The sequence below is a fragment of the Emydura macquarii genome, unplaced genomic scaffold, assembly GCF_026122565.2.
Source record: "Emydura macquarii macquarii isolate MOO-44397 ecotype Brisbane River unplaced genomic scaffold, CSIRO-AGI_Emac_v2 contig_587, whole genome shotgun sequence".
Classification (NCBI taxonomy): Eukaryota; Metazoa; Chordata; order Testudines; family Chelidae; genus Emydura; species Emydura macquarii.
The window spans coordinates 1,878,065-1,894,520 of NW_027130724.1; the positions used below are offsets into that span (position 1 = coordinate 1,878,065).

At 43.6% G+C, this 16,456-nt stretch overlaps 1 protein-coding gene across 4 annotated transcripts in view; it reads right to left on the minus strand.

Annotated features, from left to right (window-relative positions):
- The window catches only part of CUNH11orf24 (chromosome unknown C11orf24 homolog), a 65,580-nt gene extending 56,389 nt beyond the window's left edge, over positions 1-9,191 (minus strand). For all 4 annotated transcript variants that reach the window (XM_067540480.1, XM_067540477.1, XM_067540475.1 and 1 more), the window contains exon 1: positions 8,760-9,191. The gene's annotated coding sequence lies outside the window, so the exon portion shown is untranslated. The remainder of the gene's footprint in view (positions 1-8,759) is intronic.
- Between the last annotated feature and the right edge of the window lie 7,265 nt (positions 9,192-16,456).

A 16,456-nucleotide genomic window follows, 5' to 3' on the forward strand; every position in this document is an offset into this window, starting at 1 on the left:
TTTGTCCACAGAACAGGGACAGCACTGGCTACACTACTGCAGGTTTCCCATGTGCTGCCCTAACCCTGACATGGAGGTGCCATCTTTAGGGGTGAGGGTGAGTCAGTCCCCTTGCAGTTACACAGTAGCTTACCTTGGCATGATGCTCTTGAAATGCATTGGGCATGATTTTTTTTTTTTTTTTTTAAACCTTGTATCTCATGCAATCATTCACATAGTATTGCCAAACGTTCAAAAATCTGAGTCTGTTCCCCCCCACCCACCCTCCCCCCCACATTATGAGATTGTGCGAGTTGCCAAGAGTGGGTCAATTTTTAGTGTGTTTCTCAGGACCCCAGCTGCTGGAACCAATGCACATGAGAATCTCAACTTTCATTTAAAAAAAAAAGAAAAAAAAAAGGAAGTTTTGAGCCCTTATCGTTGTGAAGTAAAGCTCATAAATGTGAAGCGAGTGCACCCTGGCAGCTGAAAATCCAGAAGGCAAATAGAAAGCCAACATTTAAAAAAAAAAAAAAAAAAAAAATCACGATTCTTAAGCCAATCTCATTATTGTGGGAAGTTGGATTTAGCTGAGGATTGGCAATGCTGTTGGATTAAAATCATGAGATTTAAAAGATAAAATTTGGAATCTTTTTTAAAAATGAAAGCTGAGATTCTTATGTAATGTGTGTCCAGCAGCTGGTGCTTTAAGAAAAAAATGCAAAAATTTGCAAGACTCAATAAAATTGCAAGAGTTGTCAGCTCCGTTTATATCAGTGCAAAATGATACTATATCACATCACACCCCTTTGCAACAACATAAGTGACTGCAGGAGGGTGCAAAAACCAGGAAATCAGGCCCATTATGTTGAATGTTTTATTACAATGCTGACAAGAAATTGATACAAGCAAGGGAAAAAGGGTTAGGAGCTATACATTCACTGGGCATTACTGACATGTATATGACATCCCTGACAGCTGATCAGAATGCTCCATTTATGTCCAACCTTATAAATTGTGTCGTATTGGCTTTATGCTCCTTTAGCCAGAATATGCTGTTTTTCATGATGATGCTAAAGTTCTGCCTGTCCAAGCCTACTAGAATTACTGAGACATAAGTGTAGCCAGTCAGTCAACAGAGGACTCCATAACTTTAAAAGGACAGAAAGGGACAATAGTAACTAATGTCAGAGGAGGCTGGTGCAGGAGGGAGCCAAAGGCTGTGTGTGAGCAGGAACTGCAGACTGGAGATGACTGCTTGCGCAGGAGGGAAAGAAAGGAAGTAAACAGCCTGCGACCTGGGCCTAGAAGAAGAAAGTCGGACACTGTTGCCAGCAGGGGGCCAGCAGAAGGACACAGGACTGCAGCCTGCAGGCAGGAGCTGGTATGGAGGGGTCACAACAAGATTCCTAGCTCATTACCCAACCATTAAAGCCATGGTACTAAGGGTAATCCCAGTGTTCACTTCTGGCAGCACTATGAAGCAGGCCTTTGTTGTCCATCAGTCACTGAGAGTTTTTAATGGAACTCACTGAAGGCTCTTAACCTGTAGAGCCTAGTGTCTGGAGATCTGTGCTGGGATGTACCAGTCATTTGCTGCCCCTTGCCAGAGAACCCTCTGTCTTGGTGCATCCTGCCCTAAGCAGCAGTCCTTTAAGAATAGAAAGACAGCTAGTTTGGTCTTTCAGGTCCTCCTAGAAAGGCCTCCCAGCCAGGTCAACTGCTTGTGGAACCAGTGAGACTTGATCCTCCAGCAGCTAGAAGGGCTGGGAGCAGACAGAGGCCAATCAGAGATCAACAAGCCAAATAAAAAGGGCTGACTGCACAGCGCTTCTATCAAACGGGAGTTCTGTGTGAAGTCTGGAGAGGGGCGAACTGATCCTTCCTCTGCCATAGCCCAAAAAGCCAGGCCTGGTCAGAGGTCTAGCTCTGACTGCACTCTCTGCTTAGGGCAATCAGGGACTTGATTTATTCTGTGCACCGTATGGCCCAGGCGAGCACTCCTGCATTATGTCTTATTTGGAATATTGAACGTTAGCTGATTTCACTTTGCCAGGCGCCCATTGGCTCAGGAGAGCTTGGGACAAGACCTAACAGCACTTGTCTTCAAGATCATTGCACACCCACTGTGCTATCCAACACTTATGGGCTGGCATAGCATAGTTCTTACAGCAACCTCCTGCAGTGGGATGGGTTACAGATTTAGGAGGTACTGGTGCCTGGTGACACAATTAAGTTTACCAAGTAGTATATTGCATATAGTCTCTCAGCTGCAACCACTAGAGGGCAACATAAGCATGCTTCCTTGACCAGCTCTGATGTGCATGCAGGGAGGAGGTGGTCCTGACACATTTCATAACAGAGAACATATTTATTAGTAGGGATGAGCCAAAACTAGAGGGAAGAGGGTTGACTTTAAATCTCTGGATCTGAACTAGTCCCTACAGTTTTCCAGGCCTATTTTTCAGTTCTGGTTTGGTTTTTTAGCACTTATTACTTATATTACAGTAGCACATGTGGGCCTCAAAAGATTAGGGTGCCGGTGTGGTAGATGCTCTACAAAACTCTGCAAAAGACAGTTCTTGCCCCACTGAACTACAATCCAAACAGACCAGACAGCCTTGTCTTTGCTAAGAAGAAAGGTGTTTAATCCTTGTTAACTGGTCAGGGTCAACTCTATGAGGAAGCCACTTAATGTGTTAAAACTGCAGCTTGTCTTATGTACAGTGGGATTTTAAACACATCTTTTTTCCTAGGGTAGATATGGCCACAGACAAAAATGTGGGAGGGTAAACAGAGGGACAGAAGTGAAGTGATTTGCTCGGGATGTGGCCAAAATCTCATGAAAGCTGCTGGTGGCCATTTTTCTTCTCTGCTGTGTTTGGTGGACTCTTGTATGACTCACTTGCATCCTGGAATCCTTTATGCTGGCTGACACAACACCTATTTCTTTCTCTGAAGGATTGCCACAATTGATGCAAAGGATTCTGGGATGTATTTGGGAACTAGAGGCACCCACCACACAGAACAGAGCTGAAAGAGGGACATAGGCAAGGATACGGATTGGGGAATGGGTGGGCTGCTGAGCAAGATGGATTGGTGAGAGAAGGAGATCACAGAATGAGCAACAAGAGGTAGGGAAAATTGCCAAAACACATCTTTGACTAGGGCTGGCCCTGTATATCCTAGAGCAGTTTTGTTCTAAAAGGATTAAAGTCTGCTTACAATAATAATCATCTGGAACTTGAACCTGTGTCCTTTGTACTGGGAGCAGATTTTGTCCGGCTGTGAGGAGAAGGAATACAGCTCGCATGCTGCCTTCCATGTTACCAGGCAAGAGACTTTCCACAGGACCTGATTGCTGTAGCATGCATTAGTTTCAAGTATGATCTTTCCTGCCTCCACCCTCCTACAAGGAGGACCTTGATCCCATGCCAAGAACACCTGGAGTTTATGGGAGGCCAATGCTGGAGCTGACTGAACGCTGTGTAAATAGTGCTATAGATTTCTGACTGTAATTTCTCTGGTCTTTTTGTGTGTAGGCATTTGCTTCACTGGATATGCAAATACATTTTGCATTGTTTGCGTGCTGCACACAAGCTTCATTGAACCACATCCCCATCCCCAAAAGCCCCTTAGAGAGACAGCAGAATGAAAGGACCTTTCCTGGTTATAAAAGTCTAAGACATGGGGTTTATTATAGTCATGCCTTGCAGTGCTGCTGCCACTATAAACACAAAAGTCTCCATTCCCTTCTCTCCTGCCACCCCACGGGTTTAAAACTAGGATATTAAAATCTGATGTGAGCAAAAATTTGGCACATATGACTTAGCCTGGGGCAAATTTTTTAAAAAATGTTAAAGAGGGGTTGATTTATGTATAAAGCATTCTGGCTGAATTCAGCCATGTTTTGAAGCTACTCTAGTTAAATAAGCTGCCATATTTCCAAGTGAGCATTGTCCACATTTGTAGATTTAAAAACACGGCAATCTAAACTGTAAAAATATGGAAGGGGAAAAGGCAGCTGTTCAAATGTTTACAGCATGAGCAGAAAGACCTGCTGGCCTTTAACTGATTAATTTAGTGTCAGTGAAAGGTGAATAACAGCTCTGCAGAGTAACATTACCCGTTTCCCCACAGAGCAGGTCCAGTCAGGGAGTTGAACCCTTATTTATTTTGGTTTGGTTCAGGTGCAATTGCATTCAGTGTTTGCAGGTTCAGTTCCAGTTCAAGCCACCAAGAAAAAGTAATAAAAGTGGTTCAGATACTGGTTTGAACTGGATCGAATCAAATTTCAATCTTAGTGGAAGTAAGCTTAGAAAAAGAGTTGAAACTTAAATAAATAAATGGGGGAAATCAAAATAATTTCATCTATCTATTTTAACTTTAAATGAGTTTTCCTAGTGTATTTTGTTGTCAAATAAACATGATTCTATTTTTTAAAATGAACAATCGAAGCAAATGAAAACAACATGATGTTCTAATAATTGCTCTGTCATATTGGACCTCTGCGGTGAAAGAATAAATTTGAATTTGGGACCTGGTCCCTGCCTCTAGTGGGGCAACTGGAGGAAGGATCTGTCCCAGGGGTTGGGGATGGGAGGGAGGAAGCCTTTCTAAGGGGCAGAAGGATTGGGGAGCCATTACCTTTTTCCTTGAAGAGTTATTGTTAACTTCTGGGACCAGGGAACATTCCACCTCCTCTCCCCCACAGGATGAGTCTCTGAAATGGTTCAGCTATTTCTGGGTTCCCCTGCTGCCTCCTGGGGCATGCAGGCAAGCTCTTAAGCATCCCCTCTCCCTCACTTTTGTTGCCTGGCCTCCTAGTCTCATTCTCAGCTCATTAACCTGGTAGCAATCACCTGCCCAGTTATTTGTCGTCTTGTTTAATAACGAAAATAAGATCACAGTAGTTAAAATATTGAGCTTAAAAACGCTGAACTTTTTTTAACCAGTAACCCTTTCCACCCCCCCACCCCCCCCACCCCAGTTCAGTTCTGGTTTAATAAGTAAGACAAAATTATGGTTCAGGTTCAAGTAAAAATACCAGTTCAAATTGGTTCTCCAGTTTGAGTCCCTGGTACAGTTAGAACAAGCTTCCTCTCACACAGCACTGACAGTAGGTTTCACTCTGATGTGGTGGGACCATCTGCAGTGGTCAGATAAGAGTTCAGTCTCCACAGCCCATTCAGTTTTCAGCCTTATGACAAGAATGCTAGTTCAGGTCACTAAGACTTACTCTTCTTTTCTACCATCTCTCTCTGACTTTCTCTTCCCATCCCAGACAGTGAGTTGGAGCAAAGCTATGCAAGTTGTATCTGGAAACTGCAATGAAGAGCACATGCCCACACTAATGCATAGTGCATCCAGCAGAGAGATAAAGCTGAATGCAGCGTTCCAGTATCATGACTGTATTCTTCTATAAGAATGTGAAAACTGCTATTGAGACCACGCAGACAGACTCACAGGCCAGTGAACAGTGTCACTTGTGACAGGGGCTGGATTTGATCAGGTGATTTAGAAGTGAAAACAGCTACATTATGCTATTATAATTTCCTTCTTAGCCATCCAGTCTACCACCAAAGTTTTTTTTGTGTAGCCATCCACTCACTTTGGGACTCTGTCTCCCTCTAGTGGTAGCTAGACCACATACAGCTGTTGATGAGCCTTGGCTAACACACCTGAATCTTTTAGCTCAGGTAACCGTGTCGCATGCTTTAAGATCCCAGAGGTCCCAGGTTTACAGTGGCCAACCATTGTTATCCCATCACATCTTAGCCAGTCTCACCACTACGTGGCAGTAAAGCAACATATATACTTTCCCTTATTCATTTACAGTAGCAATGGTCTTCGAAAAGTTTTGCTGCATGTACATAGTTGTCACTTGTACTTTTCCAAAGTATTTCTATTTCATATTAATGTAGCCATGCAGTTTATCCCCCATTCCTTTTAGCCTACATAGGCCAATATAACAATTCCCCTTCTCCTCTGAACTTCAGTGTATTCTGGGAGGGTTTTTTTTAATTTTTAATCTCCTTCCTCTAAAGCATTGGGGATGGCCATAGCTGGAGGTGGGACATTGGATGGGGAGGGCCAGGCTCTGAGGTGGCATCCAGCAGCCTGTCTCTCAGGTGCATGGCTGGGTGCTTCTTGCTCACATGCTCAGGGTTTAACTGATCACCATATATGTCATCAGAAAGGAATTTTCCCTGAAGTTAGATTGGCAGTGAGCTTGGGGTTTTTTTGTTTACCTTCCTCAACACTGTGTGGGTGTAGGTCACTTGCCAGGATTATCTGAGTGTATTTCACTTATTCACTTCACTGCCATTGCAGGATCCTCAGGCACTGGTGCACCTCAGTCCCTCCTACTCTCTCTCTTTCTGTGGCACATAAGTCTAGTCTTCTGTGGGCCATAATACTTTGGTTATTGCGTTTACTGTGCAGGTGCTGGGTGCTATTGAGGGCCTGTGATATACAACAGGTCAGACTAGATGATCTGGGTGGTCCCCTCTGTCCTTAAACTCTATGACTCATCTACGCCATAATCATATTTCAACTCAAAAAATCCTGACGTAACTGAATAGCACTTTGTGTTCCTGTGTCTCAGAAATTGGTTGCCAAGTTCTGGCAGACAGATTATTCTCTATATCTTGCTGCACATGTCTCAGCTTGCTGGAGCTTACTGCTTGGCAGCTCCTCCTCCCTCTAGGAATGTTTAGTGAGAGTTGGTGTGTAAGGCCTACCCAAACTACCTATGGGCTTCACTTTGAACAGTGACTTCCCAGCACAGGAGACCTCTGTTTTTTTTCAGCAGGTTCAGATCGGTTTCCTGCCAGAAACAACACTGCTTCAGTAATATCCTTGGGGTCCCCACACAGAGTCTGAGTTTATGTTTTTAACAAATGTGATTAAACCAAACATTCAAAAACTAAAAAAAAAAAAAATTGGGAAATGCTGCTATGATGCCTCAGGGGAGTTTTAGATGAGGTGCCTCCTGCCCCCCATTTTCTCTTATGGAAATCCCAGCTGCACAACATCTGCCATGATGCACTGCAATCAGGGGCTCGCATGATCCAGACCCTCTGCAGCGTGACATGGAAGATGCAGGCTGGCCCGTAAAGCAAAGCAGGGGTAGATGAGGCAGTTGAACTACAAATCACAAGAAGCACCATAGTGACATTTCTGAATTCAAAATTTTGGTTTTCAGCCAAAAGTGTTTGGGTTTTGATTTTTTTTGCCAGAGTTGAAATGTTCTGTGCCCCCCTTCCACCCTTCCCCTTATAGCCAGCTCTGCACCTCAGTAGCCTAGCCTGCTAGGGCTAACCTTTTGTCCTGAAAAAATCCTTCAAGATAGACAGAGTGATAAATAACGATGAGGACAGAATAGTCATCCAGAGTGATCCGGATTATTTGGTAAATTGGGCCCACACAAACAAAATGCTTTTTAATTTAGCCAAATACAAGGTCATACATCTAGGAACAAGGAATACAGGTCATGTCTACAGAGTGGGAGGAGACTTTATCCTGGAAAGCAGTGACTCTGAAAGGGATTTGGGGGTCTTAGTAGACTTACAACTGAACAGGAGCATCCAATGAGATGTTGTGGCAAAAAGATTCTTAGCTGTCTAAATGGGAGTAGTAAATAGGGAAGTGGTTTTACTTCTGTATACAGCATTGGTGAGACCAACACTAGAACATGGTATGCACTTCTGGTGTCCATATTTTATAAAGAACATTGAAGAATTGGAAAGGGTGCAGTCTCCTGTGGGTTAACTGGAACAGGCCTGTTGCTTGCTGTGCATAGGCAGTCAGAAGCCTTCGTTATAGCAGAAAGATAATTGCCTTCTATTGTTCTGTCCTGAGGACTGTTAAGGGATACAAAGGAAGCAATGCAAACAAGGCCCCCTTTCTTTCCTTTTACTGCCATGACTTTTCTAATTGGGGGGGGGGGGGAGGGGGGATTATTGGTCCATATGTTTTCCCCAGTTCCTTTATTTTTAGGACGCACCATAATCCATTTCAGTTGCCATCTGGACAGAAGAAGGCCAACGTTTTTCACTCTTAAGCTAGTGACCTTAACTAGTTACATTTCATGCCAACAGAGTCGTTCTGTGAGACCATTCCAGTGAAAGATAGGTCTCACAAAATTCCATTTGGTGGGAGCACAAGTTCAAGGATAGCAGCTTGGATGGCTTGGTGGCTACCAATGGGGTATCAGTGTTTTATCTTTACGGTGTGAATCGTATTTACCCAAACCAGGTTTAATACAAAGTTTTTTGCGTCCCAAGTTCTCCAACAATTAAAAAGAGAAGAATGAGAATAGAGATTTGATGTTCTAAAAGAGCAAAAAATGCAAGCAGAAAATAAACTTAACAAGCAAGCAAGCAAACTGCTCCAGGTCTCCTTTATCCATCATCAAGAAGCAAAAATGGGTACACACCACATTTCCCCTCTCCTCTTTGTTGATGACTTTTATAGGCCAAATACAAATCTTGCCTCCAATTTTGGCCAGACATAAATGCTTCCAGCAATGATAAAGTACTCAAGTGTGAAATCTGCAGTAAATGTAGGAAACAATGCACTGAGAACCATTAACACCAGATGAGATTCTGGATTCCTCTTGGGCCAAGGTACTAGAGTGCAATTCTTCTATAAACTGAGCTGTTGCACAACATATTAAGTAACAATGTCATAATACACTGTAAATTACAGATTGTTCTCTATGGGATTTCAGATAACAAAAAAATCAGATAATGGCCAATGTAACAGCTCATATTTACCTCAAGTAGTGCCATCTTGTGCCAGGATGCAATGTTGCCAGAGGTTCTCTCTGGTGCCACCCAATGATCACTTCCTCAGACCTGCAATGGCCTGTCTTTCTCTGGGGCCTGGTTCTCTGGTCAAGTTACCTAAAAGTTCACTCCCCTTCTGGGGCAACTAAAGGGTCCAAATGAAAGTCCAAAACAAGTGCCCAGATTTATAATTATTCTACCCCTTTCAGCCTCCACTGAAGGCCACTGCAGAAGTTTTGTTTGTTTGTTTTTTGTCTTAGCTTCTCCCCAGCAGGATTCCCCCACTACCTCCCTTCCACAGGGACTCTGGCAGCCTCATTTACAACCTATGAAGAGCAGAGAGATCCCTAACTCAGGGTTCCCCCAGGGAAGCTACTCTGCTCCCTGGAGGTCTCTTAATTTCTCTATTCCCTTTCCAGAACACTAGCACCAGGACTATTTCCCTGGATACCTAGCCCCTTATTGCAGGGGCTCACCACAGGAGTTAGTGTTGTTCCTGTGGCTGAGCTATCTACTCATAGCCATCCCCAAACTGTTGCACTTCACCTGCAGAACACTCCTACCACCTCTGCTGTCTCTCTCCCTAAGCTGACTTCCCAGCCCTGTTTTATGCATTGTGGTCCTTTTTGATTCCCTGCAGCTGGGGGTCACTAATTGTCATTGAGTTGCCATATTACCATCAGCTGGGGGCGAGCTGGTAGGTCACAGACAAAGCTGAGCCCTGCTTGCCTTAAAAGGCTAGCCAGCCTTTGACAACTCACAATTCATAACTGGCTCATTTTGGCAATTATTTTTGATACATCCGTTCAAGCATGCCACACCAAGCCCCGAGCAATAAAAAAAAAAAAAAAAGCAAATCGCAAAGAACTAACTAAAATGTGCTGGCATAGTCACAATCCATAGTTGGCATTTGTAGCATATCACCATGCATCTCAAAATACTTTATGAGGATCATCAGTTCAGAGACTCAATAGTACAGAAGGACAGAACCTTTAGTGCCAACATCAAAGAAGCTTCATGAGCTAAAGACGTTACCCGTGAAGTACTTATAAAAGAGCTATAGGCCAGGATACCAGAACAAAAGAATGAATAGGATAAGAGCTCCTGATAATCACCTCCATTGTACATGAGAAAGAATGATAGGGTCCAAACATGAAATGGCTGGCAGCCTGCCAAAATAATGACTGTACTATGTACTCCAAATTCATAGGTCACAGCTAACCATTGAAGGGTTTTATTCTTTATTGATAAGCTATCAAATAACCAGGCTCAATCAATTTATTAATCAAAGATAAATCAGAAAGGTTAATACATTAGCAAGCTGGAGAACAGTCTTGCAGTGTTATTTATTCAGTCTGTTCCAAAATATGACCTCAGTTCTGATCATATTTATATTCCCCTTATTTACAACAAGTAGAAGATTCCTCAAACTCCACAGACCTTACACCCTCTTTTTTCTTACCTGGTTTCATACATATTTTGCATGGCACAAAGACATCTGTACCAACCATCCCTAACACACTGCACCTATCCATACCTAGTACCCTGTTCATATTTGACAAGCCTCAGCAGAACATATATTTTGTTGCTGACAGATTCAACACACATAAAGAACGACGTTACAAAAGTTTCACTTCTAGTACATTTCCACAATAAAGCTTAGCATAATACAAAGCATTGTGGAAATTATATAATATTGGCTAATGTACCTATGTGCCCCAGTTCAAAGGTCACAAGCCACTCCTCAGGAGGATGGGAAGGCATCTAAACAAACCCAAGCAAGACACTGGCTCTCTGTAGTTGTAGAGCCTCCAGAATGGTATTGATTGTGTTCCTGTGCCAACTAAAGTAACACATAGCCACTGACAGCGAAAAATTATCAGGAGCAGCAAAGGCAGGCTCCAGGAGCCAATCCACTTCTGTGGCTAAAGAGGCCACTACAGAAGGAACTCCTGTGAGCAGAAAGGTTGGGAGGGTGTAGCTATTGACAGATGTCCAGTAAGAGGCAGAATACTCTCAAATGTCAGGGGGTTTCAATAGTCTACCCCAGTGGTTCTTCACCTCATCTCTGTCGTGACCCCTTTTCCTGTCAGGACCCCTAGAGCCTCTCTCCTATCTAATCCAGGACCTCTCTCACTTAGAAATATGGGAAGGCAGAGTGGTTGTGACCCCCCAAGTTGAGATCCCATGGTCTACCCTGACCTCCAGTGTTGCATGTGTTTCACTACTTGGCTGGGTTAGTTTGTGGTTGTAATGTTTAGCAGGTATTGTGTTTCCTTTGCATTTGATTTTCAAAAACAAAAAGGGAAGACGAAAACAGTAGATGCGGCGGCCTGCCATGTGACACCCTTGCTGATCCTGCCCCCAGCCATGTGACTGGGTCAGGAAATCGTAATGAAATACTAAACTAAATCATGTTGTGTTGTTCAGCCACTAGATGATGTTGTGTGTAACAAATCTTATTTCAGCTAACCACAGCCATATCTGTCAGAGCATTAAAGGATTTTATAGTGAACACATCTGGTATATCTTTCGAGGGAGGAAACTGTAGTCACTGCATATCGGATACAGAAACCTGACCCACTTGTAGCAGCCTTGCAACCTACCATGTACAAGGTGTACATGACAAAAATAAATCCTGGTCTCCTAGCAGCCTTCCCATGTGTCACACCTGTGTTTCAGTACTTGCCAGGGACACAGTTACACGGATGTAGAGTCTCCTTTGGAGGCTGCATGGCCTAGAGGAATGCAACTAAAAGGAAATAAATTAGTCCCCTGTGACTCAGAGGCTTAAAATGTGACATTCTGAAAGAGACAGTGCATTTCAGGACACAGGTTCCTGACACATTGCATTTGCAGAAATGTTTTCTGGATTTGGGTCCCAAGTGTTTAAATGGAAAACTACATATTTCAGGGACAGCTGCCTCTCGAGCTACTGTAAATACAGTTCAGTCACACACAAGAAAAAGGGAGTGGCTCAAATGGGTTTCTAGTAACATCCCTGGGTGGGATGATTTAGCTGAGGTTAGTCCTGCTTTGAGCAGGGGGTTGGACTAGATGACCCCCTGAGGTCCCATCCAACTCTAATATTCTATGATTCCCCACTAACTCTTTCAGGTCCTTGGATTGGAGATGATATAAATATGCCAAGTAACTTACTGCCATATCAGGGCAGTCCTGAACAGGTGACATGATTATAGCAGTCACAGGAGTTGGAGAGAAGGATGGTCTTGTGGTCATCACACTGGTTTGGGACTCAGCGGATCTGACTTCAACTCCTGGCTCTGCCATAGCCTTCCCGTGTGATCCTGGTCAAGTCACTGAGGGTATGTCAACACTGCAATAAAACACTCATGGATAGACAGTCAGCTGACTCAGGCTTGTGGAGCTATAAAATTGTTGTGTAGACGTTCGAGCTCAGGCTGCAGTCTGGGCAGTGTAATCCCAGGGCTCAAACTCAGGCTCAGGCCTAACCACCCTTCTGTCTACACACAAATCACGCTGACCAAAGGTCCCAGGATCCCACAGGGGTGAAGGGTCCAAGCCTGGGTCAAGTCAGGACCCAGGGTTCAAACCTATTGCTTTGTAGTATAGGCCCAGCCCCACTGGACTCATGCTCTGGGAGTCCTCCACAAGTATCCCAAAAGGCAACTTTCTTTGTCCTTTGGGCAGCCCAGTTTGCTCACATTGCACCTTGAACAAAGGGCTAGAGCGGACACATTTTGGGAGGGCACTAGGAAGACTGGGATATGAGTGGTTGGACTCAGGCCCACATAAAGCAGGGTAGATGCTGGAGCCCCAGGTTGGGGCCCAGAGTTAAAAAATTCCTAACCTGGGGTTACAAATAAGTGTAGATACTCAAACCCAAGGTCTGCCAACTCGAGTTCTACTAACCCTGGGCTAACATTGCATTATAGATATACTCTTTGGCCCAGATCTCAAGGGTATTTGGTTGCTCATTTCCACTGAAATCAACAAAAGCAAGGAGCCTAAATACCTTTGAGGATCTGGGCCTTAGTTTCTCTGTGCCTAAGACCTTCTGTCTGCCCAGAGGAATAATAATACTTCTTTTCTCCCACCCAATGTCTATCTTTTCTGTTTAGTCTTACTAATTGTTTATACAGCATCTAGCAGAGTCGGATTCTGATTTTGGTTGGAGCCTGTAGCTCTAGTTGTAATACAAATAATAAATAAGTTTCAGTTACAAGATTAGATATTTTAAAGGGCTGGTTAGCTTAATGACCAGCAATAGCACCTAGCTATGAAGGGGAAGTATTGATGTAGGTTGCTACGTATGTGAGAAAAGAATTCCCCACTTATCCCTTTGCACAGTTCTCACTCCCTTTGTATTCTAATTATGTCACTCAGACACTGTTTCCTGTGGCCAAGGCCAGTTGTACATGTGCCCATCCATGTTGTATAGAAGAGCGTTGATTACTATCTTTAACCTCCTTGGGAAGCTGCTGCCTGTTTCTGAACTCCAGGATTGTTACCTGCTGCCATCAATGAAAGGCTGATTATTTAGCCAAGAGTCCAGTCCAACTTCTGCTAGCTGAACCTCAGCTGTTGTGCTAAATATCAGGGGATGTCACCTCTCACATGAGATATCAAATGTTTACTGGCTGTATTTTTCCTGTTAGGCTTTCAAGTTAGTCTCAATTTGCTAACATTTAGTTCCCTAGTGCTGTGAAATGCATCTAACTTTTACCAGTTTAAGTTTCAGTCAAATTGTGTTACCGTGTGTAGTATGTGTCCATGTGTATTGCACGTGTGCGAATAGTCCTATGTGTATTTCTGAGCTCATTGTGCTTGCAGGCTTGTAGGTATTGGTGCATAAAGGAGGTCTCCATATTACACATATTGTTGCGGGATCTCTGGATTGTGTATTAATTACTTAAGAGTTCCCAGTTAACACTCTGAGGTTTGATGGGTTCTTGTCCCGAGATCAGACCCAGTATTATTAAAATTGTTCAGTTGAGAACCCCGATATGCAGCACTCATACTTAGGAAAATCTGTGTGCATATGTACTATTTCCCAGTTCCCCAAAACTCAGGGTTTTAAACTCAGGCCATTTATCTGTGTCAAAGTTCACAGGCCTCAAAGCATTATTGCTAACTGCTTAAGCCAATGTCTTACAGGATACAGGCTTGTAGGCTCATTGCTTTACTGCCTTAACTTATAGCAAATACCTATACCTATAGGCTACAGTATGTATTGCTATATGCACACCTACTCTGCGTATTTTGTGCAATATGCAGATACGTGCTATGCATGTGTCACTTACTCACTGCCTAATCATTGGGACTTTGTCTCTCTGACCTCTGGGGTGTGTGTGTGTTTGGGGTTCAGTCTGCACAGATGTACTATGTAAAGTATCCATATGCCTATATTGTGCACAGTACGCCCAGATGTGCTGTGTGTTACAACTGGTGGAAATTTTTTTAACAGTTCCCCCTCCCACCATCAAAAACTGGCTTATTTTCCAAAATCAGTCAGTTTGGGGGATTTTTTAAAATTTTAATTCTAATTTTTCTCAACAAAATTGAAAAATTAAAGAATTAGCCATTTTAATTTTTTCTTCCCCTTTTATTCCCCACACACCTTCCCACCCCATCTGCACCCCCCCCCACCCCCCCGCCTCCATCCCCCGTTTTAAATGGCAAAAAGAAAAAGAAAAAGAAAAACAGGAAGGGGGAAAAGTAGGGGAAAAAGGAAATTCAGAAAATGAATGGTTCCAAAACCAAAAATTTTCAAAAAACTAACCTTTTCAATAAACATTTCAAATGAAGGGGAAAATATATCATTCCTTTCCAACACCTGCAGAACTAAAATCTCTTCAAAATTTTCCATGAAACTTTCCCCCACACACACCTTTTTGACCAGCTCTAATAAGTGTGTGCTTGTCACTTGAAGTCCCAGCCGTTAGACTGTGGGTGCTTCTCTACTCTCAGATGTTCTTCTGGGGACATCTGCTCATGATGCAGCCCCAGGATCCTCTATCCCAAACCAGGAAGTAGAAACTGGGTGCCAGGAAGGTCTGAGGTTCACCAATTACCTGGGGCCCCAAAGTGACCACAGGAAATCAAGTGGGTGAAGTATGATCCCATCTGATCCACACTCAGTTTTGATTTACCTTTCTCTGGAGCGCTAAGGTCTTTCCCTGCCAGTCTTGATGGGTGGGTAGCACCCAACATGCAATGCAGACATGGGTGACATGCAAGTGTAGCAATGGTATGTACGTTGCACTTCCATAGCACCTTCCCTCCAGGAGTCTCAAAGCACTTTGCTAACATTAATTGAGGCACACAACATTCTTAGACTTTAAGGCTGATCTGGCCTCCTGCATAACAGGAGTTACTGTGAGAGAGAAGTATTATATCCATTTTACAGATGGAGAAACAGAGGCACAAAGGGTGTAAGTGGTTTGTCCAGTTTGTGTAGCCTGAAGCCTGTGGCAGAACCAGGAATAGAACCCAGCTGGCCTCATTCCCAGTCACAATGCTTACTTCCTTTCATATGCTGAATGAGTCAGGAATGAATTTCATCAACAGATGAGCTGGTGGTAGGGTTGCTCAGAACTACAATAGCAAGGATGCTGGCGGTTACAATGGGGTATGAGCAGAGTCATGGGCGGGTGGACCCAGAACTGGACTAGCAGGGATTCTGCACGTCAGGGTTGAGGTGCATGGCTAGAGATTAAGGAGTTGGAGGTTCAGACTCCTATAGCAAAAGAGTGCAGCAGGACAGAGTTGAGGTACATTGACAAAGATGTGGGCGGTGGTGCTGGAGCAGAGAGGAGTTTACATAGCACCTATCAGAACTTCCTCTTGTTTTGGTACAGGACCAGATCATCAGCTGGTGAAAAGTGGTGCAGCTCCACTAAAGTCACTGGAGCGATTTCAGTTTACACCAACTGAATATTTGGTCTGTTCTCTCTCTCTCTCTCTCTTTTTTTTTTTTAATTAACACTAAAATTTATCCAAACATTTTAGAAAAAACACAAACACAGCTCGCAAATCAGCATCTATTCTCTTGGCATCTTGTTTTAAGTACTTTTTTAAAAGCCTTTTTAAAAGATGCACACTTCTATGAATCCCATTCCTATCAATGGAAGTATGTTTGCAAAGTAAAGCAGACAGCAAAGTCTGTGCCATACATTACAGAACAGAGGGGAGGAGGAGAGGTTGCTGTTTGAAGTGTTTCCTTTTAATCCAAACTTAGGCGCATGGATAGGAATTAGCAAACATGCTGAAATGACTGCTTTAGCATGTGGGGGTGTGTAATAGGGGTGCATGCAAGCCAGCCCTATTCACTAATAAGAATCAGATGAGAAGGGGGCAGGGTTCCCTACCAAGAGATGCAGGAAAAGAGGAGGACCTTGTATAAGGGGATGTAAGGAAGAGGGGTGTCTAGTTAGGGAATCTTTGCCTGTGACCTATTAACTGAAGTGTTTTGCAAGCCACAAAAGCCAGACTTGTTAATAAGGGAGGGTACCTAGCTTCTCCTCTCCAGGCTGCTGCACAGTATAAGACAGGACAGAAACAAGCCTCTTAGGATGCCAGCATTTGTTCCTTTCATCAACTGCCTCTGGAGAGTTTAGCTGATGCTGTCTCCATCTCCTTTAAATTTCTCCACCATTATCAGCTAGAGGCTCCTCTGTTTGGGGCATAGTCACAGTCTTAGC